This window comes from Corvus cornix, chromosome 1A, assembly GCF_000738735.6.
Source record: "Corvus cornix cornix isolate S_Up_H32 chromosome 1A, ASM73873v5, whole genome shotgun sequence".
Taxonomy (NCBI): Eukaryota; Metazoa; Chordata; class Aves; order Passeriformes; family Corvidae; genus Corvus; species Corvus cornix.
This window is the reverse complement of record NC_047057.1, coordinates 12,941,687-12,966,115: the sequence shown is the minus strand read 5'-3', so window position 1 is coordinate 12,966,115 and position 24,429 is coordinate 12,941,687. Positions and strand designations below refer to the sequence as shown.

At 38.1% G+C, this 24,429-nt stretch overlaps 1 protein-coding gene across 6 annotated transcripts in view; it reads left to right on the top strand.

The window, feature by feature from the left end:
• ATXN7L1 (ataxin 7 like 1) overlaps positions 1-24,429 on the top strand; it is a 113,193-nt gene that overhangs the window by 42,950 nt on the left and 45,814 nt on the right. Inside the window, exon 1 of one of the 6 annotated variants that reach the window (XM_019283566.2) lies at positions 22,308-22,628. The exons of the other annotated variants lie outside the window; for them this stretch is intronic. The gene's annotated coding sequence lies outside the window, so the exon portion shown is untranslated. Of the gene's footprint in view, positions 1-22,307; positions 22,629-24,429 lie in introns of those variants that run through there. 6 annotated transcript variants of the gene reach the window in all.

The following is a 24,429-nucleotide window of genomic DNA, read 5'->3' as shown; positions in this document are numbered from 1 at the left end:
ATTGAATAGTTAAGATCCCCATTTGATGAAGTTGTATCATACAACTCAGAGGAAACCAATTTTGCTTCATCAAGGAGAAATGACCACAAAGACCTCTATTTTGTGCTGATTTCTTTACTGGAGGCTCATTGATCCTGCCTGTCTGTAACGTTGTTCTAACAGGCTTCAAATTAAGAAGTAGAAATTCTTATTCCTTAAAAAAGTAAAAAAAACTATACTTGGTTTTCATTACTTGTGAGTTAGAAATCCTTGGATTAGTATCTTCATGTCATCCTGTAAGTTGCAAAGGGATATTTCTGTTTTATCCTTTCATTTGGCTGTGTGTCATTTAAAAGAAAAACAAACTAGAAAGTAATGGAGCACTGAAGAATATAAATAAATTATTTTCCCTTCCGTATAGTAATTATTTTCCTGAGAGAGGTTATATATTTTGAATTACTCAGACTAGCTATTTTACATTGTGCTAGTTGTGTGTTACGATTTAATGAACCATGGTTAAAGACAAGAAGGGTGAACTTCAGTATGAATAAGAATTATTTGCTTTCTTAACACTAGCTTGAACATTGCTAGTTAGCACCTTTCTTGCATAGGGATTTTGGTAGAGGTGCCAGTGTCACATTTGACAGATTATTCTGGTTTTATATTCTCAATTATTCAATACCTTGTTTTTTATTAAATACAAATGTTTGGGGGTTTGTAATTGTTAATATTTTATTCACGGCACTTGACCTTTTGTCAGAGGCACTTTTGTGCCCTTAAAGGGCAATGACATTTTGAGTGATTCTCCTTCTGTTACTGCAATTTTCTTTTTTCATAGCCTTGTCAAAACTTGTTCTATGATATCATTATTGATTAAATAACTTTATACTTGTCACATGTTTAGGTTTCACTGCGTAAAAGAATTAAAATAATAAAAATTGGTCTTGTCCCTACAGCTTTTTTTTCCAAAATGGAAACAGTAGCAGCTAAACAGACAAGATTCCAAGTTTTTCTTTTGGTAGGGGTGGGGACAGAGGGAAGATGGAATTGAATGTTTTATGTATCTTATATGTACATTTTTATTTATGTGATGGCCTAGGATACTCTGATTTTGTCTGACACACTAATTTCCATTGCTCTAAATTGGAAATCCCTTGTTTCTGAAAAAAGTTTCAGTAGCTTTACAGTCTTTCTATCAGAAATCTTGTTCTCAAGACAAAAGCCAGCAGCATAAACCTCTGTCTTCTGCCAGTGATGAAAATCTAAGCTGTAGTTCCTGCAATGGTGCTTGTGCGTCTGTCATGTTCACATCCTTGTAAGATTTCCAAGTCCAGCATAATGGCAGACACTGTGAAACTGGGGTCACCAGCTATCTTTGCACCATTCTTGGAGTAGTCCAATAGTACATTCCTGTATGGACCATCCAGGCTGAGTGACTATTACCCATTAAGAAGCAAAACTAAACCAGCACTCCTTTGAATTATCTTTTTCCTTACATATTCTTGTAGTGACATATTTTTAGACGGTCAGCAATTCTTGAGACTCTGAATAGGTACAAAAACGCAAATTCTGCCTTTGTTTATTCTGTTACAAAATCTTGCTTTCTTTATATGCTAACTGCTAATAGAGTCTGGCCAGATGCAGAAAAGCACTTAGCTGCACAAAAGGCAATCAGCTGACATTTCAATACTTGATTCAAATGCTACAATGAAGAAAAATCCCTCATAGATGCTTGTATGTGTGAGAGTGTTGGTCACCTCTGTATTGGCTACTGTGCTCATTCAGGACTGGAAACGGTCCTGGGCTTTTTTATATTTTCACTGAAAGATAGATTGACAAGATGATGTTCATTCAAGAAAAATAATGACAACAAAATCCTGTCTTCTCTGTACTTACTTGTCCAGGAAGCAAGAGATTTTTATTTAGTAACCTTACTACCTAGGAGCTATTCTCTCACCTTCCACCTCCTAAGAGAGGAAAACAGGCCCTCCATAACCCAGGCTAAAGCAAGACAGCATATGCTTTTTTTGCAGCAGAGACGTATCAGACAAAGCGAACCTGAATGTAGAAAGTAACACCAAGATCAAAGGGACGGACTGTGATGGGACTGAAAAATGTGCATCTGATGTTCAGAACAACAGTAACGTAATATGTCTTCACCTTGCAGGTTGCTGAGACCTGCTCAAGGCTCGAAGGAGTTTGTTGTGCTTTCTTTACTTAGTCTAGCATGTGAATTAAAAGTGGAGCTGTGTTCAGACCTGCCGACCTGCTTCCTTAGAAGCAAGTAGCACAATATTGAATAGGGTTGGCTTTTTTTGGTATTTTCTGCTTTTTGGTATCATCCTGCTGCTTCAATTGCTTTCTTTCTTGTTACTAATTCATCCTCAGTGACAGAACCCAGAACAGGGAAGTTCAGATATGATACATGAAGAGTTACAAGGTCAAGAAGTGGTGTAAGTAGGAAGCTGACAACTTCCCACAGATAACTTGGCCTTGGGTTGATGTGCCAATAATTGAAAATTTCTTAATTCAAAAGATTCTTTGAATGACAAAGCAGGAACTCTTCAGCACTTTGAATTTCAAAGGGTTTTGCATTGGAGAGCAGTAAGTATTTAACGAGAGAATACATTCAGCAGTTAACAGAATGCCACTCGTATGCAGTTGCTATTCCGCATAATAACCTGCACACCCTCCCCCTGTTTCTGGTCCTGTGCATGAAATTGAAGTGTGGAAGTGAAACATCAATTAATTGTCTTTTCCCTTGATGTTTTCTATTAAGTTCTTTACAGTGCCTTGACTGTGCTGTAATTTTACAATGCTGATCTTAAATAAACCCACATAGGAAGGAGATTGAAAGAGTAATAATGACACTGGGCTTTTCAGTGCACTGGAAGTCTTATTATTCTAGTTTACATGTAATCCCTATCATTATAAATTAACTTATCTCTTTCACATCGTGTATTCATTGATAGTATTTGATTAGTGAACCTTATTGTACTTTTTTACTTCGGATAAATTGTGGTAAAGGATGCAGTACAAACTTGAACTGGGTGTTGTCATGGCAGTGATGGGCGATATGTATCACATGTAATTTCTTTCAGTCAAGATTTTAATAGAGTTGTAGTTTTAAATAGTAACCAATAAGGATTTCTTTTAAGGAGTGTCCATTAATAGAACTCAGCTGTTGAAGGTTGACTGTAGCATTAGGCTTAAGTTTAATCTCCTACATACTATAATTTACAGGGCTGTGTTTAGTGCATCAGTCTTTCGGCTGCTTCATTGGTGGAGGGATGAGGGTTGTGATAGTGGGAGAGAGGAGAGAAGTGTAGTGAAAATTTTCTGTCATAATCTGTAAAAATCTGACAAAATTAAAATTTGGAGTATTCAGCTTGAAGTCTTCCATAACGTGTCTTACTGAGTAAGGTGGATGCTTTCTATCTTAGAGAAGGAGTGTTTTTAAAAATAATTTTTAAAAGACTTTATGGTCCTATTCCCAGACAAAGTCCAAAACAGAATTAAGAGCTTTTTGAAGTCACTGTTGGGAAGTGTTTTGGTGAGTAAAGGATAAGCAAGATGAAAATCCTTCTTATATCAAATTGTGGTGTACTCTAAAGAGAGAAAATTTGAAATGGAACCTAAATTTGCAAAAGACCCAAATAACAAGTCATTGCTTCTTCACTGCATTCAAAAGTATAGGAGTGTTAAGAGCCCGTCTTGTCTCTCTGTTATCTCTTTGTACTTCCTGCATGTGATTAGACAAAGAAGATGTGGTAGAGTTTTTTTGTGTGGGATGTAGGATTTTTTGGTAATAGTGTTTCACTTTGCATGTGTTACAGAAGGTAATTAACATTTGAATTAGCCACTACCAAATATTGTAAGTTCCATTTCAAGTCTGTAGAAGTCATGTCTGCATATAGCCCTCCCCACTTACCATGACTTTTAGTAGTTGTCTAAGTATTTTGGGTTTAGTTAATTTTCTGAACGTAGCAATTTCTACTGTGTTATCATTTAGCATTTTCTTTTAAAGCATATCACAAGTCTAGGAATTTCTTACTGTCCTTGTATTAAAATTTTTCTGTAAGCTGGCTCATAAAGTTGATTCCTATCTATTAACTATTGGGCTTTTCCTTGCATAAGGAGTAGCACTTTTTTGGGGTAGTGTCTCCTCTGGCAGCTGAACATCTCCTGTGCCATGAGTTGTGGTTGCTGAGCCTGCAAGTGAGGTGGCAGGTGGGGCTGGAGTTGCAACTCCTCTTGGGCATACTTCAGAGCTGGAGAACTGGGCCTGGGAGGAGGTTGGATGACCCCAGAACACAGCTGTGGCACTCACAGCTGTCTTGTTATGCACACTGCTGAGTGGAAAGAAAACTGGAATGGCAGTTTATTAGGTTCTGGAAGTACTGCTTCTGAGAGGCTGAAGTGCTTCTTTCCAGCAATGTTTGTGTTGCCTTTCCTAACATCTATGGGCCACTTGGGGTGTAGTGGGTAATACAAAAGTCCATTGGCACGCAGGCAGATGGCAGGGTAGTCTTATGTCCTTGTTAATAGATGTGCAATGGACAGCAACTAAATTAAATATTGGGATGTATTTCAAGAACTTTTTTTTTTTTTTCAAGCTGGAATTAGTTACATTAAATACCTTTCATGAAGAAATTATTTTTTTATTCGGTGTTTAAAAAAATCTCTTTAGTACAGGGAAATCTCACCTGTGAGAAACTCACTAGTACAAGGTTTGCAAATTACTTTTCCCACAGTTTTCAGTAGTAATATTTATCCTAGACTTTGTATACCTGTTTAATTTTTAAAAATATTTATTCTTGCTTATTTTAATGGGTTTTTTTTCATCTAGTATGCAAACATGTTTGTCACAGCCCCATGTTTAAAATCTATTGAGTTCTGTTTATTTCATTGTAATAATAGTACACAGCCTCTTGGTACCTGACTAGTGCCAAATCTATTCAAAACATTTTATTTGTGGGCATACAATACTGTACTTAAAGTTCTCATCATTTCAAATATATCTGAAGCTCCTTGTGTTTCCCATTTCATACTGCTGTAGTGATTCATATAATTATCTTAATGGCTTATTGCTATTATCTTTAACTGGTGATATTAATGTAATAATTGTCACATTAAAATGTAAAATACTGAATTAGGCCTTATTCTAAAATGTGTTTTATTATTACAGGTAGGTTAGACACACTGTAGGCTTCAGTTTTCAAAATATTTTTTTTTTTGCATTCATTTAGATAGATTAAAAAATCATATTATTCGTGATTCAGTGAGGGAACTGTTTAAAGTGTTATGCAAATAATGATGGACTACTGGTTCACCTTATTGAGTGTGTATTTTCATTATGATTAATTTTCAAATACTTGATTTAGCTTACTGCACCAAAACCTACCTATTGTTAAGATGTCTGAATAAAATTTAGAAGAGTTGCCTCACCAACTATTTGTGTTTGTGAGGTTAGTGATGCTGTTAACTAGGAACATTTTCTTTGACTAGTGTTCTGGGAAATAACATACTTTTCCACCCACTTTTTTTTTGGGCAGACTTCTTGTTTCTGTGAAATACTCTTTTATCATGCCTAGCATCTGCTCTGCAACCAGGGAAGTATAACGAATAGCATACTTACATAAAATATCAAGCATTACATGTGAGAAATGTGTTTAAGGCAAGCAATAATGTATCATTATTTCATACACTTGCTTTCAGTTCATTCCATCTGTCTTATAAGGTATTCTTTTCATGAGTATGTAATCAATGTTGTGCTTTATTAATTGGGTAACTAGAGAATTTTGATTTTTTAAAATTTTTTAAAAATTAAATGTAGTTTCAGGTTTTAAGTTTGAGATTGGTGATTGAAAATCTATTTCACTTTTTAATTCAGTTGGTTAGGATTGACAGGGAAGAGTCTCTTTTCAGTGCCACTTCTACCTTAAAATATTGAAGCAGGAATACCTCTGTGCAAGCTGAAATTTGGACCAGTAATTGGCCAGCAATACTATAAAGGTCTACACTGATTATAGGTGACTCAGATGTATTTAGTTTGTGTGTCATGTTGACAGGACTGCAGGAACTGTGGAGACCAGTGCATCCTTGTGTGTTCTATAAGCTTTCTCAATCTTGTGGAAGTACTGTGCATGTCCTAATGAGTCTGAAGACAAGTGTTTCTCATTCTGTGATTCTACATAGATGAAAACTGTAAGATATGAGTGGAAGTAATGCTTTTAAATCTGGCTAGGACAACAAAGGATTAGTTTGCAGTTTAAATAAATCTTTGTGTCACTGTCTAATACCGGATGTATGTAGCAAGAATGCTGAAGGAGCAGTAAAAGTTTCAGCATTTCTGCATGGGCAGGAAAGGCATAGTCAGGACCAGACAGATAAAGCTGTGAAGAAGAGCACAGCGCAGAACTGCACATTTAGTTAGATGAGTATAGAAATGGTGCAGCAAAAAAGGAAACCTTGAAAAGAAAAATCTGGTATTTGTCACTGTGCTGCTAAACAATTCTGTTGACACAGTGTGGGCTTTTTGAACCTAATGGAAACTTGAGAGCTATGGAGTCCCTTGGAAAGGATTCTTAAAACTTTAAAACTTAGCTGTACACTGTGTGAAGAAATACCTCATTTTTTGGTTTGTTTTTGAACCAGCAACAATCAATCATTTCCTGTCCATGTTCATAATAAATGTACACCATAACCCTCCTCTGTCATCACTCATCCAGTTTGACAAGTCTAAATTGGTCTAATTGTCACTTGTGGAAACTCCCGATGTCTTTCCTATGTGTTTTTATATCTTGCCTAACTCATCTAAACCATTTTGAAGGGAGGGAAGCAGTGGCATGATGTGCTGTATTCCTTGCCTAACGTTTGGTTTGCCTTTGTGACCACCACAGATCATTAAGATGATAATGTCATAGAACTGTAACAAGACCAGTGTTTCATTACTGTGTAATAATAATTGAAAGACCATAATTTTATATATAAAGTGAAGATCATTTTCTTCTTCCATGTCTGTCACTTTACATTTCCCTACATTGATTTCATTTACTATTTTATTACACTGGTCAGTATTAGGTCTTTTTGCAATCTGTTGATTTTAATCTTTAGTACTCTGAATAATTATATACCAAAAATCTTGTTCTCTCACTAACCACCACCTTTTTTCAATCATTTCTGGATATGTTGAATAGTTCAGGCACTAATACAGGCTCTTGCTGCATGCCATTGCTAAATTCTTTCTTTGAGGACCATTTTTGCCTTCTTTTCCTTGGCCTGTCAGTAGTTCTATAGCCTTTGGGTGAGGGTTGCAACCTTCTGTTCTGTCTCAACATCAGGTATCTTTACTTTAAGAGATGTGTATACACGGCCTCGTTTCACTTGGATGTTTAAGTAGACTGTGTCAGTTGGATTTCCCTTGTCCAAGCCACTAGTTCAGTTGGAAATGGGTTTTCCAAGTCCTTTGGGGCATCTGGACCATAAAGATAATTTTTGTCATGACTATAAACAAAGCAAAGTTTTATTTGTGCACAGGTTTCTCTGTTTGTTTATGCATTTCTGTAGGTATTCACATATATTGCCTGACCTGTCCATTGCACCCCAAATGCAGTTGTAGCCTTAATTCTGAAATAACTACTCGGGAGTGGTTTATTGCCACTTCCTGGGTAGATGCAATTGGTAAAAGAACAGGATTTTTTTTCCTATAGCTTGCTGAAGAAGAAAACACAGAGGTTTTTCACATTAAAAAATGGCTTGAGCGTAACTGATTTTTCTCTCATTTTCTTACCAAAATAATTTCCATGCCCATAGAGGTGAACTGTTGCACTTGGCCTGAGGTAAAATCTCTTTTGAGAGAATGGAAAAAAAAACCCAGAGGAAATGAAATTTTAAGTCTGCAAAATTATTTCTGTTCCTTTAGCCACTAGTGTGGTGATTAGAACAGTAAATGTGCAGTGTGGGACATTCTTTTTACACTTTTCTTCCCAAATCTGAGGGGAGTTGAATCAGGGCACCTTAAGCAGGCTACCTGGTGTTGATAGGTGTTTTTTCTCCTTTCCGTAAAGAAATGCTAATGAAAATTGGGGTATCTCATCTGCCAGGGAGTGGTGGAACAATTCTGCTTTTGAGGCTTTGCCTGCTTCTCCAGTTGCATGTTTTATATGGAAAAGGAATGCAAAGGATTGAGAGGAACAGAATCACCTGCAGACTGAGGGCTTCTGCTACTGGAAAACACAAGTTCCAGTCCACACTGATTTCTTCTTTCCTTTTGGTGATTTATTTTGCATAAAATTACAGCTGTTGAACAGAATAACAGGGCAAATTCGTCCCTAACTTTGACGAGTAAGATACTTGGCATCCCATGGCAGGGTAAGGTTAGAAATAAAGGCAGTTACAGAATTGTCAGAGAATCGTATATTGATATTTGACGGGGAAAAGCCATATTATATCAGCTGCTTTGTTTGCTGGTCCAGTGATAACTACTGATGTGTTGTGCATATGAAGTAATTTTGAGGACAGTCCGAATGCTCAGGTAGCAGTTTACTAGCAGTGAGTTGGTTGGCAAAGCCTGAGCATTCCCTTATAATTCCATTACATCATTCATGTCTAGGTGGTCCAGTAGAGAGCTATGGGCCATACATACACTGAGTTAAATATTCCCTAACATATGGCATCATAATAGTACAGGGTAAAAAACATAATAGTACAGGGTAAAAAAACAAACCACAATGAAAAATGAAGTACCCTTTATATTGTCTCCCAAAAGCAGCAGAAGGAGGTGCATACAGCTGTTACACATAATCCTAGTACCAGAGTTCACATGTTCTGGCTTGGAATCCTGGGAGTCACGAAAACTTCAACTAGTGTTTGTAAGACAGACTGGGAAGTACTGGAGTATTTTGGCCTTTCTTCTCTTCCATGTCTCAGATCCCTACAGCTCCATAAGCATTATCTGGCAGACTGGAAATAAATTAGCTCAAAATTAGCCTGTCTTTGCGTTTGAAAAGGGACAAGAATGAAAGGTCAATGGCAATCCTGCAGCAAGGAACGAACTTAGCAGGGTTTGGGCGTTTTTTGTGGGAGCTAGGAAGAGAGGCAGATCAGGATATTTGCATATCCAGTCCATGTTACATTCACAGCTTTCACTCTAGTGTATTTTCATAAATTAGAGAAACGAAACCACATAGACTGGACTACCATGTCTCACAGACAATAGTAGTTTTGAGATCACTATAATATTTATTCAGCCATCCTCCAATTTAGGATTTCTTAGAAACAGACAGTTGAAAAGATTTTATCTTATGGTTAGCATGGGTCAAGGGAAGATACTTGCCTATGCATGCTCTTAGGTTGTTCCTCTTCAACACTTTGTGCCAGTATTTATCCACATGCTTTCCTGCCTTCCCATGGTGATTCTGTTAGCGCTCAGAGCGAATAGCTGGAGGGAGGCGTAAGGGAACAAAGCTGAATTGTTGCTTCTGCCCTAATTTGAGGATCCCCAGTCATCTTGAACTTGTGAGTGGCCTGTTCTCGCTCTGTGTGATGAAAAGTCAAAGTACAAAGGCAGATTTTGGGAATGCAGGCAGGAAGGAGTGAATTGTCTTTCTTCTTTGCATGTTCAGATCTGTGTCAGTGAAACCTGGCAAAGCTGACTTCAGCCTCTTGTGCTTTGCTTTCATCTGCAGAGGGATCCAAGTTACTCAGTATCCCTTGTGCTAGCACAGTTTTATTTCCAGGTGCTTATCATGTGATGCAGTTATATGAAGGAATTACAAAGTTGTTGTCAGCATTTGTACCAGAAGCACTCCCTAAGAAGATAACTCATGTTTAATTTTGTATTTTAACTCACGGGTTTAAAAGTGACAATTCTATCAAGATAGTATCACTGAGATGAAACAAAGTTCAAATAAAGGATACATAGAGCTTCAAGTACCACATTTTAAAAAGAGAGCTATAGAAACAAATTCATTCCACTGAGCACTTAAATCCAGCTAGTTTAATGGAAGACTTTAACTATTGTTCATTGACATTTTGCTCCATAGTTGCATTTTATAAAACAGAAATATTTTCAGTTTTTAAACTTAGTTTAATGTCATTTTAGTAGAATTGCCTAATGTCTTGCTTTTGTTGCTTTAAACTTTGATGTTTAATGTAGGGTTAGACTGACCATTTTTTTCTTCCCTAAAACATACATATAACACAAAAAAGAAAATACAGTGTTATTATTTTCTTTAACACTTAGAGAATTATCTCTCTGAAAATTCTGATTAATGGGAAGAGAATGTATGAATGCTAGTTGACTCTTGGCAGTCAGAGTTGCATAATATCAACTGCTAAACAGGTAAAGCAGGTGGTGTTTTTACGTGTGTATGATCTAACAGAACTGCCTCCTCTGTTGCGGCAGCACATCGTACCTTCCCTTTGCAGCCTTTCCTTCTTTAGCTCTGCCAAATTGCAAACTATGCTCCACTCGGATCTATCCAGACAGGATTTTGAGGGGTCCACTCCTACTTTCATTTTTTGAAAAACTATTACAACCTTCATAGCTTCAATTAACATAATCATCTGAAACTTGTGTGTGTCTGTGTAAGAGTCAGCTAGCTGCAGATCTAACTTGGATATTTTACATCTATGAAGGAAATTAATGCATAAAGTGTAGCTTAACTCAGCATTATAAGGCGTACTTTGGAGTTGTATGAGATGCTAAGGTACCATTTGCTCCATGATCTTGTGTTTTTCTTGTAAATTTTATGGCAGTCATTTTGTTTTCTTAGGTTATTACAGGATCTGCGTAAAAAACTGAAGTTAATGTTTATTTATGAAGTCTAAGTTATGAGCTATTTCATCACAAGTAATGTTATGGAGCAGTTCAAGCAACAAACATCTGAAGATGCTCATTCAAATACATCTTTATCTCTTCTAGAACTGGATGTCATACAATATGGTGTCTTTTTTGATACATATGTGTCTGTGAAGCTGATAGAATTGATGTTTGTTTTACTGCCAGTAGAAAACATTAAGTAAGTGCCGGGAGTTATGACACAGGAAGGGGTCAGACCCTTGCTTCATTCAAAGAGGAAGCTGCTTGCTCCTCAGTATTTGTGTTGCAAATTGTTCCAGGCTTTTAAAGGCTCTATTTCACCCTGCCTGACCCTTCTTTTTTTTTTTTCCTTTCTTTCCCTTTCAAGTAGGATTCTTTTTTTAGTGCAATTCACATAAGACATTTGCACTGGATGAAACAGCATCATTGTTGACCTAAGCTGGTTTTACTTGTTATGCTTTGCCTTTCCCATTTTCTGATATGTTTCACTTTAAAGCTCAGCTTCAGCTGACCCACACAGATCCATCCCAATTGGTTTTTTAAATATTCCATTTAACAGTTAGTTTTAGGAATGTCAGTTTGTTCTTAAATAATTGAACCCTCTAAGTGGAAGCAGAACCATGGTTATAGCACAAGCATGTTACGTTGTGCAGGTAGTAGCTGACTTCTTTGAGATCACCTTGGTTAGCAGGATTTATACTGATCTTATGTGGGAAAAATGGCTTGGGGATTCTAAGTCTGCAAAGTTTCTGCCAAGAACCTCCATGTAACTTTTCTAAAATTTGAGAGGATAAAGTGTGGTCAATGTAACATTAGCTAATTCTACTTTTTATGCAATTAGAAACTGCAGTTGGGTATCTTAACTGTCTCATTCAGATCACCTGAAGATATTCCTGGGAATTTTGAAACATTGTCTGTTTTTATTGTTATTAAAAGAAAAAAGTATACATATTTAAAAGAATTTAAATTCTGCTTTTTAAACTAAGAACAAGAAGTTTCTTTAGATCATCTAGAAATATGCATGAGAAGTTTTGCTGGGTAAAGCTGTAATAATTAATAACTTGTTTAAATTGAAGAATGACAGCCACAGTAACTATAGGAAGCTGTACTATGGCTTAAAATGTTTGATTTTCATGTAAAAAGGAAGAATGATGAAAGTTTGAGAATCAGTATTATTACAAAATTTAAGATTTTATCATGTGGGCTTTGCACATATTGTCATGTGGAATGGACATGGAGACCTGGGCTTAATATTCTTTAGATGAATACAGCATAGACATCTATGTGTAAGAAAGTCATTAGCTTTACAAAAGCTAAGTGGGGCAGCCACAGCTTCTCTGGGCAACCTGTGCCAGTGTCTTACATTAAAGAATTTCTTCTAATAGCTTCTCTTAACCTGCCCTCTTTCAGTTTGAAGCCATTGCCCCCGGTTCTGTCACTACATGATCTTGTAAAAAGTCTCTCTAAAGCTTTCCTGTAGCCCCTCTGTACTGGAAGATGCTCCAAGGTGTTGCCAGAACCTTTTCTTCTCCAGGCTGAACAAACCCAGCTTTCTCAGTCTGTCTACACAGCAGAGGTGCCTCAGCCTTCTGATCATTCTTTGTGGCCCTGATCTTATGTGGGAATCTTATGATTCCCACATATGATTACAAAAGGAAAGTAAAGGGAATTTTCATAAGATTACACTGACATTTAGCAGTTTATTTTAATTATATTAAAAAAATACTACAGGAGGAAAAGCTGAGCAACGTTATTTGTTTTACTGCCCTATTTCTTTCCCTGCAATACAAGAGTATCTGTTTCACGTTCCCTGCAAGTGTTCCCTGGTATGCAGTGCCTCCCCCACACTGTGGGACTGAGCTGGCCGAGCAGCGCCTCTCCCCATTAGTCATCACTGCCTTCCCTGGTGCTCTGTGCGGGAAAGTAATTCTTTAAAGCAGTTGCTCCTAGTTCATTTTTTTAAAGATTATTTCATAATGCATCATTGCTGTAGTACCTTCTTGTATGGACCAAATCTCTGTCACTAAGCACAGGCATTTTTATATGGAATGAAAAGATACACTGCAAATAAATCACTACTTATTTCCTTTAATCTAGTTTCCAAATTGTTTGACTTTTGCCATTCAAACACAGCTTCCATTCATGTGTTTGGGAAGCTTTTGAAAGCATATGAATGGTAATTTTCCCAGTTTTTCTGGAACTTTATGTAGTTCCAGCAATGTCTGCAGCTGGCTGCCTAATAAAAATGACTTGCATTCCTAGAAACATTGGGTTGTGCTGATGGATAAAATGACTAAACAGTTTTAAAATGTAACCCATTGCTGTTACATTAAAATATATTTTGGCTTAGTTGATATAAATCTAAAGTAAATTGTTACCTGCAGTGATGTTTAATAGTGGTTTTATTAATGTGGATTAGCCATTTACAGAAAAGGTCTCATCTTGTAGCAGTTTGCTTTTTTAACATTGATTGTAATCCATCTATTCTTACATTATTGAAAGGCTTCCACATGTCTCTTGCTTTAGTGATTTTTCTTTTCCTGATGTGTGGAATATTCATATAGTGTTGTACGAAATGCAGTAATCACTTTGCTTGTGCTGCAAATGAACATTACTAACAGTTTCACGCTGACTTTCACACTTTTTTTTCTTCTGATGGGCAACCTATGTTTTATTTATTCCATGTTGACTATTTTGGTATAGTGAAACTTTGTTTTAATGTAGAACTTCATTTTAATGTAGTGAGATTATTTTTCTTAATTCCTTTATTTTTATAATTATTTTAATGAAAAAATGAGGTTTGAGTAACTAAGTTGGTTTAAAACAGGTTTGGAAAAAAAATGGAAGTTTAAAACTAAGTTTTACTAAGTAAATACTGCAACTGTTGTATTTCTAGTTCATATTTTATTTGAAAACTTTGGGGCAAATTAAATGTGCAAAATGCTTTTATTTTTAAGTTTAGGATATAGAGAATTTTCATTGTCAGGATTAAATTTTTTTTTAATGAACTGTATTAGTCTCTCAAGGAAGGTACTAATATTATAATAGTGTCAAGTCCCAAGTCATGGAGAACCATTATGACAAATTCCTCATACTCTGTATTACTTCTCTAATAGTCTTTTCTTAGATATGCTGAAGTAAGTGATGAAGTAAGTCTGCAGTGTCCAGTAGGCTCAGCAACTCTAAGTGTTTTTGTGTTTTGTTCTTGAAAATGAAGTGTGCTTTTCCTTGGTGATGCACAAAGATAGCGAGTGAAGTTTTCTCTCGTTTTTGTATCCAGTTCTTTACAAACTCCTAATCACATTTCTCAAAATACTAGAGTTAGTTACTTATTCTTACTATATTTGTCACATCCTCTCTGCTGTCATAGCTGAAGGCAGATAGGTTAACTAAGACCAGTCAGTGTGGTACAAGTATCACGTGATTGGTGCCAGATTATCACACTTGCCATTGTTTTCCAGAATAACATTGTTTGAAGTAGCACAGTGGTCAGTGATGTTTTGTGAGAATAAACTTTTGAGCCTTGATTGGTAAAGATTGGAAGAGGACAATATGGGTTGGAGAGTCAGCTATGAGAACAGCCACAGGTCATGAGGTACAGCGGTGCTGTTTTAAAGCAAGGACTGATAACCAAGTGGCAATCATGGTCCTTGTAAAATAAGCAAGAACCTGTTTCAACAGCAGCAAAACCTTCAGTAGCTTTAACACATTATCATCTCTCTGGGATGTTGGTGACATCTCACTCTGTTGGTGATATCAGTGCCCTTTCTACAGCTCTGTTGACTATCACTGTGGCAGGGTGTCCCAAATGGATCTGAAGGCATGCTGCTGCAGAGGGCAGAGCATGCTCTTCACACCTCACCCTTTCTACTCAGTCCAGGGATCCTCTTCCCTGCTGCTATTCAGTTTATTATCAAATAATAGAGGAAAGCTATTCACTGTTTGTGATTTAGCAACTTTTCACCCTTTCTTTGGTTAGTTTCCTGCTGGTTTAGCAAGCTAAGCTCACCCATCAGGGCAGCAGAGACAGTGCAAGGCAAAAGCAGGGAGAATACATGGTTCAGAGTAGCACTTGCACAGGGAACAGCAGCCACAATTAATTATTAATTCAGCTCTGCCTGTCTTCTCTAAACTACGCTCTTAAAAGCATCTTTTGAAAAGGACACCTGACCTTGAAGATGAAAGACTTACCATTTGAATTTATCTTAAAGTGGTCTTTTTCTGGGCTGTGCCTGTTCAGATTTGAGTTGGGGTTTTTTTTAAAGTTGGTACCTACGGACTGTTGACATCACTATATTGATATATTGGCAACCATATCCTCAGCTGCATCAATAGGAGTGTGGGCAGCAGGTTGAGGAAGGTGATTCTCCCCATCTACTCTGCTCTCAGAAGAACCCACCGAGAGTACTGCGTCTAGATCTGAGGCCCTCAATATAATGTGGACATAGACCTGTTGGGGCAAATCCAGAGGAGGGCCACAAAGAATGATCAGAAGGCTGAGGCACCTCTGCTGTGTAGACAGACTGAGAAAGCTGGGTTTGTTCAGCCTGGAGAAGAAAAGGTTCTGGCAACACCTTGGAGCATCTTCCAGTACAGAGGGGCTACAGGAAAGCTTTAGAGAGACTTTTTACAAGATCATGTAGTGACAGAACCGGGGGCAATGGCTTCAAACTGAAAGAGGGCAGGTTAAGAGAAGCTATTAGAAGAAATTCTTTAATGTAAGACACTGGCACAGGTTGCCCAGAGAAGCTGTGGCTGCCCCATTCCTGGAAATGTTCAAGGCCAGGTTGGATGGGGCTTTGAGCAACCTTATCTAGTGAAAGGTGTCACTGCCCATGGCAAGGGGGCTGGAACTGGATGACTTTAAGGGCGTCTCCATGCCAACCCAAACCATTCTGTGATTCTATGATCTAAGAATTGGTGGCAACGTGATCTTTTTTTTTGCCCAAAAGGGCTCTTCTCTAACAGAAATTCACAGCCCTAAAGAGGGATGTGGTGAAGAGTAGGTTTTAATGTGTGAAGTAAGCCTGTTAAAATTACCAGAAGACATAGAAAGTCTAGAAGACAACTCTAAAACTTCACACATTCTGACTGATTAGGATTAAAGTAAAAATTGTAAATTACAGAAAATGAGATTTAAGTGGGGAAAAAGTGGTGAGGACTGCTGGACTGCATGTCCGGAATATTGCCTTCTGCAGCGCTGAATTCAGGAGAGGAGGAACAGATTGAATACAAGTTTCTGCAAAAACTTTGTGAACTTTACAGATTCCTTACGGATTGCTTTTCTTGTATGTTATCTGAGCAAATGTATTTAATGAGTCTGCACAGATGTTACAGTTTTTCAAAGGCTGGGGATCAGAACAAAATAAGTAAGGAAATCTTTAATGTTTAAAACTTTTTACAAATATTTTTTAATTTTAGAAGTATTATTTTATAATATCCATTATACAGAGAAAAGAATTCTCTAAGTCTGAGGTGATACATGTGGTCATAGAGTAAATGATGGGCAAAAGCTGCAGTGTTTGATTCAGGAATTAAAAATGTAGCAATAAAACCTGTGTTTCTTCAATGCATGGAGATGACTAAAATGTGTTTTCTGCATGTACTTTTGTATGTTCAGATAAATCCACTCTGGACTATTTTTGAGGTACATGTCAGCAAGCAATTAAATACTGGTTTGACGGTTTCAATCAACTTCTGTGCAACTTGCAGCACATTCTTGCAGTACTGTCAAAACATGCATACCCACAGGACATGAAAATTATGTGAATTTAATTTAAATCTAAATCAGTGATTCTAATGTGAGACTAATTGAAATAAACCCTTTATTATCAGTTGAATTAAGTCAGTAAGATATACCAACTAGTACCTGTCATTGTGGAATTTCACAGCTAAGAAATATGATGTCGGGGTGCTTGTGAAGGTGTATGCAGCATTGCACACATCAAGCAATAGATTTGCTCTTGTTTGCTGTAAGTAGTTAAAAGATACATCTGAGGCCCTGTAACACCTTAAGGAAGCAGCATGTATATGAAGACAAAAGCAATAAACTTCAGAAACCACTTCAATGTACAGCAGCATTGCTCCTGTAAGAAATGCTATTTTTGCATCATTTACTTGTGAATTCATTAACTCCTTGTGTATCATTTAGCATTATTAATTTACTAAATATCACACTAAATTATATCAGTAAATATTATTTTTAAATTCTCAAAAACTTCTAGAGCCATAGAGCAGTGGAAAACGTTGTATGACAGAAGTACTAAAAGATCTGTTGTCTCCATGAGCTCACTTGAAGAATTGCAGGTTTTAAGTGTTGGAGGATGTTGCTGGGTTAGTTTCATTGGTTATCTTGGAAGTGCCTAAGGACGATGTGTACCTAAGTGAAGTACCTGAGCCACCTGCAGTGGTACTGCTGAACTCATGGTACTGGTGAGGTGCCCAAGTGTTTGAAATCATCATTTATAAGCAATTGAGAACAAAGACTGGGTTTTACATGGTTGTACAATATTAACTCTAGCTATTTTGGAAGGACTGTGGGATCACTTCTTGGTACTTCAACTTGCCTAGATAGTTTAGGTTAGAAGGTTTGCAGCAGGAAAGCTGTGTCCAACTCAAAATGGAAACAGAACTTTTTTCTTAATTTTGTTGTTATGATAGTCCAACTTTAATAAGACAAACTGGTCTTACCCCTAGGGAGCCTGACCGAGAAAAAAGAAATCCTGTGCTAGACCTTAAATAAACACTTTCTGAAAAGATGATGTTTTCCTAAGAAAGCAGAGGGTAGGTTGTCTTTTCTTATGCTGCTAGAAGCTGGTTTTAAAATGTGATTCGCTTACATTTTGACACCTAAATGGACAACACCTTCTTGGCCTGGATAGAGAATGCAAAGGGAGAGAACCCTGTTTGTCATAAATCTCTGTATGAGTAGGATGGAGCAAACTTCATGCAAGGACTGACTGAAATCAAGTGAAACAGACTGGAAGAGCTGTTCATTGCCTCAAATATGGACAAATTCTGATACATGGAGAGGATAAGCAGGGAAAAAAGGGACTATCTCAGGGTATGGATATACCTCCGTTCTTCTAGGATTTCCCAAAAATAATAGTCTAATTTATGGATTTAAGAGTGGATTGTGCAGTACTAAGGCACTCCTCAAGTAAACCAGCATTCCTAATTTTTCCAAGAGATTAAATATGAATCCAGAATCCCATGGAGTTTCTGGAGGAGCTGCTGTGAAAAGTTGGGATTGCTGAGGCATTAGTCTCATCTGTACAGTAATGTAAGCCTAACTGAGTGTCTGTCAAGCACCACTTGTTAGTCAGAGCTTCCTCAGTACAACAGTTTGATTTGTTTATGAAGGTCTGTAATGCTTCAAGAGTAAAAGGATTGTCTTATAGGCCACAAACACAGCTTTGTAGAGTGTGTTTTGATCAGATGCTTGATCTGTTGGAGGAGTTGAGTCAGGATATTCGGAATTCATAGAAATCTGCGTCCCCTCTCTTCTTTTCTGCTGCAGGTAAGATGTCTGCAGAAATGATCAGTTAGAGCTTCAGAGATTCTTCTGAAATAATCTCTACAGGCAAAATCAGTACAATTTTGGCTGTCCCAAGCACTCTGACTCGCATTTCTCTAACACCCCTCTTCTGTCCTTTGCTGCTGAAATATCCATGGTACTGAAACAAAAGAAACCTGATTTGGGGTTCAGAGTGAGATTAATGTACAGATACAGAAAAAGCCAAAACACTTCATACAGCTGCCACTCAAATATGCATGCTGGTATTTTATTGGGTTAAAGTTTTTTGCCTGAAGTCTCTTCTGGTTTTGCTGGTGCTGAATTGCTGAAGCTGTAGCCTTGTTTCTAGGTGGGGAAAAAACCCTGCATGTTGACCTACCTAGCAGTACAAGGAAACAAAATTAATTTTAGCACTATTTTAGGCCCGCACAGCTTTAGCAAGAAACATGTATACTCCCAACAGATTGGACTCTCGTTTCTGCATTTTAAAGTTTTAGTCCCAAAACACATTCCAGACTAGGTGGTTTCTGCGTGCCGGGTACTAAGAAATGTTGCTGGCTCAGGTAGCTTAAATGTGCAAGCTGCCTGATAATGCCAGTGTCCATCAGGAAAGCACTTAATATTTAAATTTGGGGCCTCCTGTTGAAAATTCTATGGAAGTATTCTGATGCACAGCATAAGAGTCTCCATAAAGTGCTGCTTGCATATCACTTTTTTTTCTTCAATAGAGACAAACCCAATTTTGTCAGTCCAAAACTTACTTACAGAGATCAGATATTTTCTTTTCAAGATAGGCTTAAAAACACCCTGATATCCTAACTTCTTGCTGACATCAGGCAAGTTAATGTCTGTATCTAGGCTTTGCTAAGTAGGCAGTCTCATTAATGTTTTTTTATGTATTATTACTATAACTAGAAACACATTGATAGCCTGAAAACATCAGGTTACAAAAGAATCATTCTTAGCTACTCCTTATTTCATAGCCACTTAATTAAAGTTTGCAAGATGAGCAAAGAAAGTGATCCTTTACCAAAAAAAATCCTTTCCCCCATATCACCTGCAATGAATAGTTCTTTTAACTATTGACTAGTTTTGTTCTTAGCCTTTTTGCAGATTGTAGGTTCTGTGCAAAAATTTCTGTATTAAGATTCTAGAGTTAGAAAATAATTATTTACTGTGCAGTTTTCTCAGTATGATTGAATGTAGAACTTGTCTGTGAATTAGCACAAACTGTTAGTATCACACTGTATAAAGAAAACTGTTTACAGAAGTTAGTCTATAAAGTAACTGTGGTCTTCAGCTCAACTGTAGAAGGCCTTTCCTATTTAAATAAATGTCTTGATATTGTTGATAATTTCCCTTTTTAGATTGAAAACTAAAGTACTGGTTATCACTTCCTGAAATATTTGGTTTAGGTGATTTATTGATGGATCACTTGAGATGCCCAATATTAAGGTACAGAAACTGTCAACGTCCTGATTGTGCCTTAAACAAAAGCTAATATCATCCTTGGTTTTCAGATGAATTTTTATTTTCAGATAGTGAAAGCATCACTTTCAATTTACTTCTGCTAGATTGTTTGCATGATTACTATGCATATTCCCCACCCCCCCTCAAATACTGATGTGTTGTTTTGTTTCTTTGTAGAAGTTAACCTTTCCTTAACGTAACCGTGGTATATTCTAAATATTCATGACCACTCAATGCTTTATGGCCATTCAAGACCTGTGATATGACCTTTATCACATGCTGACGTGAGGCAGCAATCAGCATTCACTTTGCAGCAGCCTTGCAGCCTTGTGGATCCCCAGGATTATGTGTTACAACATGCTTTGACAGCTGCTCCACAGGCATGAATCTGAGATGTACAAATAGGTATTAGTAGTGTGTAATGTCCTTGCCATAAAGTGATGGAGTTATACAACACAACCAGTAGTTTCTTTCAGCCTTCTGTTTCTCAGCTTAGCTGGAGCTTTTTACATATGTACATTTTTGCTGGGGTTTTTCTTCCAGTCAGCTTTAAACTTTTTACCTATTTGTCTTATTTATTTGCATGTTGATATTACTTGCCTATTATTTTTATACCTACTATTGTTCCTCTTCTGCTTATTTACACTTCCGTATTTTATTGTGTCTCATTATTCCTTGGCTTCAGTGGTTGCCTCTTCTGTGAGGCATTTATACCTGCAGTGAATGATTTCCTACACAGGAATCCCAGAAGCATTCAGGGCTATTTTATTTAGGTAGACTTACGTCTCAAACATACAGTGTTTTATTTTTTACTTTACCTCCCATGTTCAAGTTAAATTTAAAACAAAGCAAACAAACAAACAAAGCCACAAACCAACTGGTTATGCACCTTCAAAGATCTGTTGACTAAATTTCTGGGCTCCATTTTTGAGTCCAGTGGGTCAGGATGTTTTGAATCCAGTTCTCTCTTCTGTCCAATTGAAATCACTGCCAGAAGGACCCATACTGCCCTCTGAAGAGCTTACTTACTCTAACTAATCTTTGAGAATTTGGTTCTGTTTTCACATTCCGTGTTTTCTTCCAAGGCCTCAGGCAGAAGATTCTGTGATTAAGATAGAAACTTTAATAAATTGGGGCCATCCCTACTGCTGCCCCACTGGGATCCCTGCATAGTCAGGAGGGTGTGCAGCCAGGGAATGCAGCACTCCAGAGGACATCTTCCAGCTTAATTTCCTGAGGAACACCACTCCATGTATGTGTTCAAATATATGGAATTTAATCCTAAAACATTGTAAAATATCTTGCAGTGTGAGCTTGCATTTGTTGGTGTGTTTTGTGTTGGACACAGCTGTGAGAATAAATTTGCATTTAAACTGAGGTCCCATACTGGTCTGCTGCAAATTGCTGGGTTTGGCTGGGTTCAGTGGACAATCCAACAACTACTTGGCTGCAAGAGGAGTTGCATGTATGTGAGAAGAGCTGAGTGGCTGCCCTTTTAAATATAATTGAAAAAAATTACTTGTAATGGTATCAGGTAAACATTAAACATACTGTCATTGCAAATCTTGAGAGTTATGCCAATGGAAGTATTTTTGGTAACGTGGAACCCACCATTTCCAGCAGCAGTCAGCTGGCTGAGGGTTTAGCACGGAGATGCTTTAACACGTAGAGCTGTGCCACAGCAAAGCTCAGCTTGTTGATTGAACCTCTTATTTTGGGTGGTGACACCATAGCTGTGATATCTGCATACTTGTGAGTATGAAGTACTTGTAAGAAGAAAAATAGGTGATAAAGACCTTGTGTTTATCCAGCAGCTGACTGTAACAGGATCTTAATCCTGGGTCCGCTTGTACTCCACTGTGTAAAAATCAAAGATAATCAGATCCTCAGAAGCTTAATTTTTTGTTACCAGTTACCATACATTACTGTGTGGAGTTCGGAACCTGAGTTTGGAGCTCACGTGGACAGCGTGTGTATCCTTGCCGGCAGCGGCTGAAGCTGTGGCAGTATTGGTCGAAGGACTGGCTCTCCCTAAGCCTTCCAAAAGTAAATTAGAAGTTTGACAAGTTTTCAGGAGAAAAACCGTGAGTTAAGTGAAACGAGTTTTGCATTTAACTCTGCTGATCCTGAGCTTTTCACTGTTGGGGCTTTTCCTGCTCGGCGCGTGAATAGGGACGGTACGGAGCAGAAAGACGGATGTCGGGAGCTGGCGGCGGTGGCGGGTCCGGGAGGGGGAGCTCCGGGCCCGCTGCTCTCCCCCTCCCAGCCTTCTGCTCGCTTCCTCCCGGCCCGCCGCTCTCCTCCTCCCGGCCCGCCGCTCCCGGCAGCCTCCCGGCCGCTGACGGCGCCTGCGGCCCGGCGGCCCCCGCCGAAGGACGGCCCGGAGCCCCGCAGGCGAAGCTGTCAGCGCGCCAGGGGAAGGTGCTGCTGGTGGGTTTTGCAGCGGGGGGCTGAATGTGAGTCAGGATGGCTACAGATCCTGCCTTGCTTTGTTGCTACTGTGATCGAGCGGCGTGAGAAACCTGGTGCAGGAGCCGCAGGAGGTTGTAGGACACAGCTGTTGCTGGAGAAAAACATCCCCAGCCTCACATACCTGCGCGGTGCGGAGGGAGGTGACACGTGTTTAAGGGCTGTCGGCAACACCTACGGTGTCCGAAGTAGCTAAGGCGTTCCAGGGTGCAAGGATGCCGTCCAACTCCCGCCCCGCTCCGGGAGGGTGCTCCTGGGCTGCGCCTTGTGCAGGAAGCCTGAGCACAGCCCTGGCCTGCGTGACTGATTGTGGCAATGCCTCTTGTGGACCGAAGACCTTTTAAAACTGGCCTAATGGTTCACAGTAATGTAAGTGAGCAAATCAGGTACAGATCTATGAAGGTGGGGAGAGAGTAGCAGCTCATTACTTTAGCAAAGAAGGACAAAATAGATTTAATTATGAGTATTTTAGACTCAGAACAGGAAGTGCCAATACTGAAACTTCATGCATAACCAGAACTTTGACCCTTGGTTATCTGTACTGTGATTATTTTTACTTTTTTTTCCCAACTATATCAGCATGCTGTTGTGCAGATATGATAGTTCGTGTTGCTTACAGTCTTGGCATCTAATACAGTCTGTGATTTTTATTTTTATCTGCACAAATCTACACCAATTATTGCAAAGATTTTTAGCTTGAGAGCAGACACTAAGCTCTGTTTGCAGCAGTCTCAGACAGGTTAAAGAAAAATGGATGCAGGTAACTAGAAACTTAGCAAGACCCATATTTTCAAGAAGTCACCTTGATTTCTCCCTTAAGTATGTAATGTGTTTTTATGTTCTGGGTTTTGTTTTGCCTTTTTTTGGTATATTTCACATGTGACAATGTGCTTTAAAAAATAATGCAAACTGTGTCTGATTACATCGGTAATAGGTAGTGTTTTAGAAATATGTAATTCACAGGGTTTTTTTAAAAATTTGAGTAGTAACATGACAGTGGTACCAAAGTAGTTTAAACAAAACGTGCTACTATAGTGGGAAACTGCTGACTCTTGAATTGGCAGCTGTCAACTTTTTTATGCCCTCTTTTATATGTATTCCATAGAGCTTTTAAAATCATGAACAAGGCAGTTGCTGAGTGTTTGCTTTTGGAAGCCTCAATATGGCTCTAGATGTCTAGGCTTAATTTAAAAGAAAGTGACTACTTTCATGATACTGAATTATTCTTTAAATATATCTGATTTCTCTCAGTGTGGAGTTCTTGGAAAGAGAGGGATTACCTGCAAGCTATAAGGGCTAAATAGTATCAGGTTTAATGTCGGCATTACCGCTTTACCTCTGCTGTGCTGTAGTATGAATTACAGCTGGATTACTTGCTGTGTGCATGGATTACAGCCTCCCTCTATTTGTTCTAATTAACTTAAAAGGAGAAAAATGTAAAGTTCTGTATCTCTGTTACATTTTTCTAAATGGTTATAAATCTAAGTGACACTAGAAAACTTCCTTAGAGTTTTCAGAGGGAAAAAAAAAAACCCTACTTGTTTACTTGAAACCAGTGTTATCTGATAGAGGTGTCTAAGTCTGTGAAATACTTGGCTGTTAAAGAGCTCTGATTTCTGTAAAGCGAGAAATGTCCCGAGGTATCTAACCAGTGTTGCTTTATATTTAATTAAAATACAAAACCGGCATAGAATGATTTGTTTAAAATTCACTGTGTACAGATTTTGACAGGTAATTACAAAGAGGTAGACAGAAGCCATACAAAATAATACAAAAGTAGTCCATGTAACTCTGGTGTTTAATAATTTTACTGTTAGCCAGGAAGGGGTGGGGGGAGCATGTAATAAATAATTGTAACTCATAAATTGGAATAAAATTGCTAACGAGAGAGGTCCCTGATACAGGATGAATCAAGATTCCTTGTGAAAGAGGGCTCAGCAGGCCTATTTCAGTATACTGAACCTATGAGGCTACATCTGGAGACAACAATACCCACTGTACTTGCAAGGTGAGAGCAGCCTATTCTAGGAAGCAATTGCTGAAAGACTCAAGGTTATGTTATACAATGTACCCGGTCTCCATCCATACGCTGTAATTCAGCCATGGGTTAATACCAGGTTGAAGCCAAAGGTGTGCCAGGAATGTTTTTAAAGGGAAGAAGAGCAGAAAA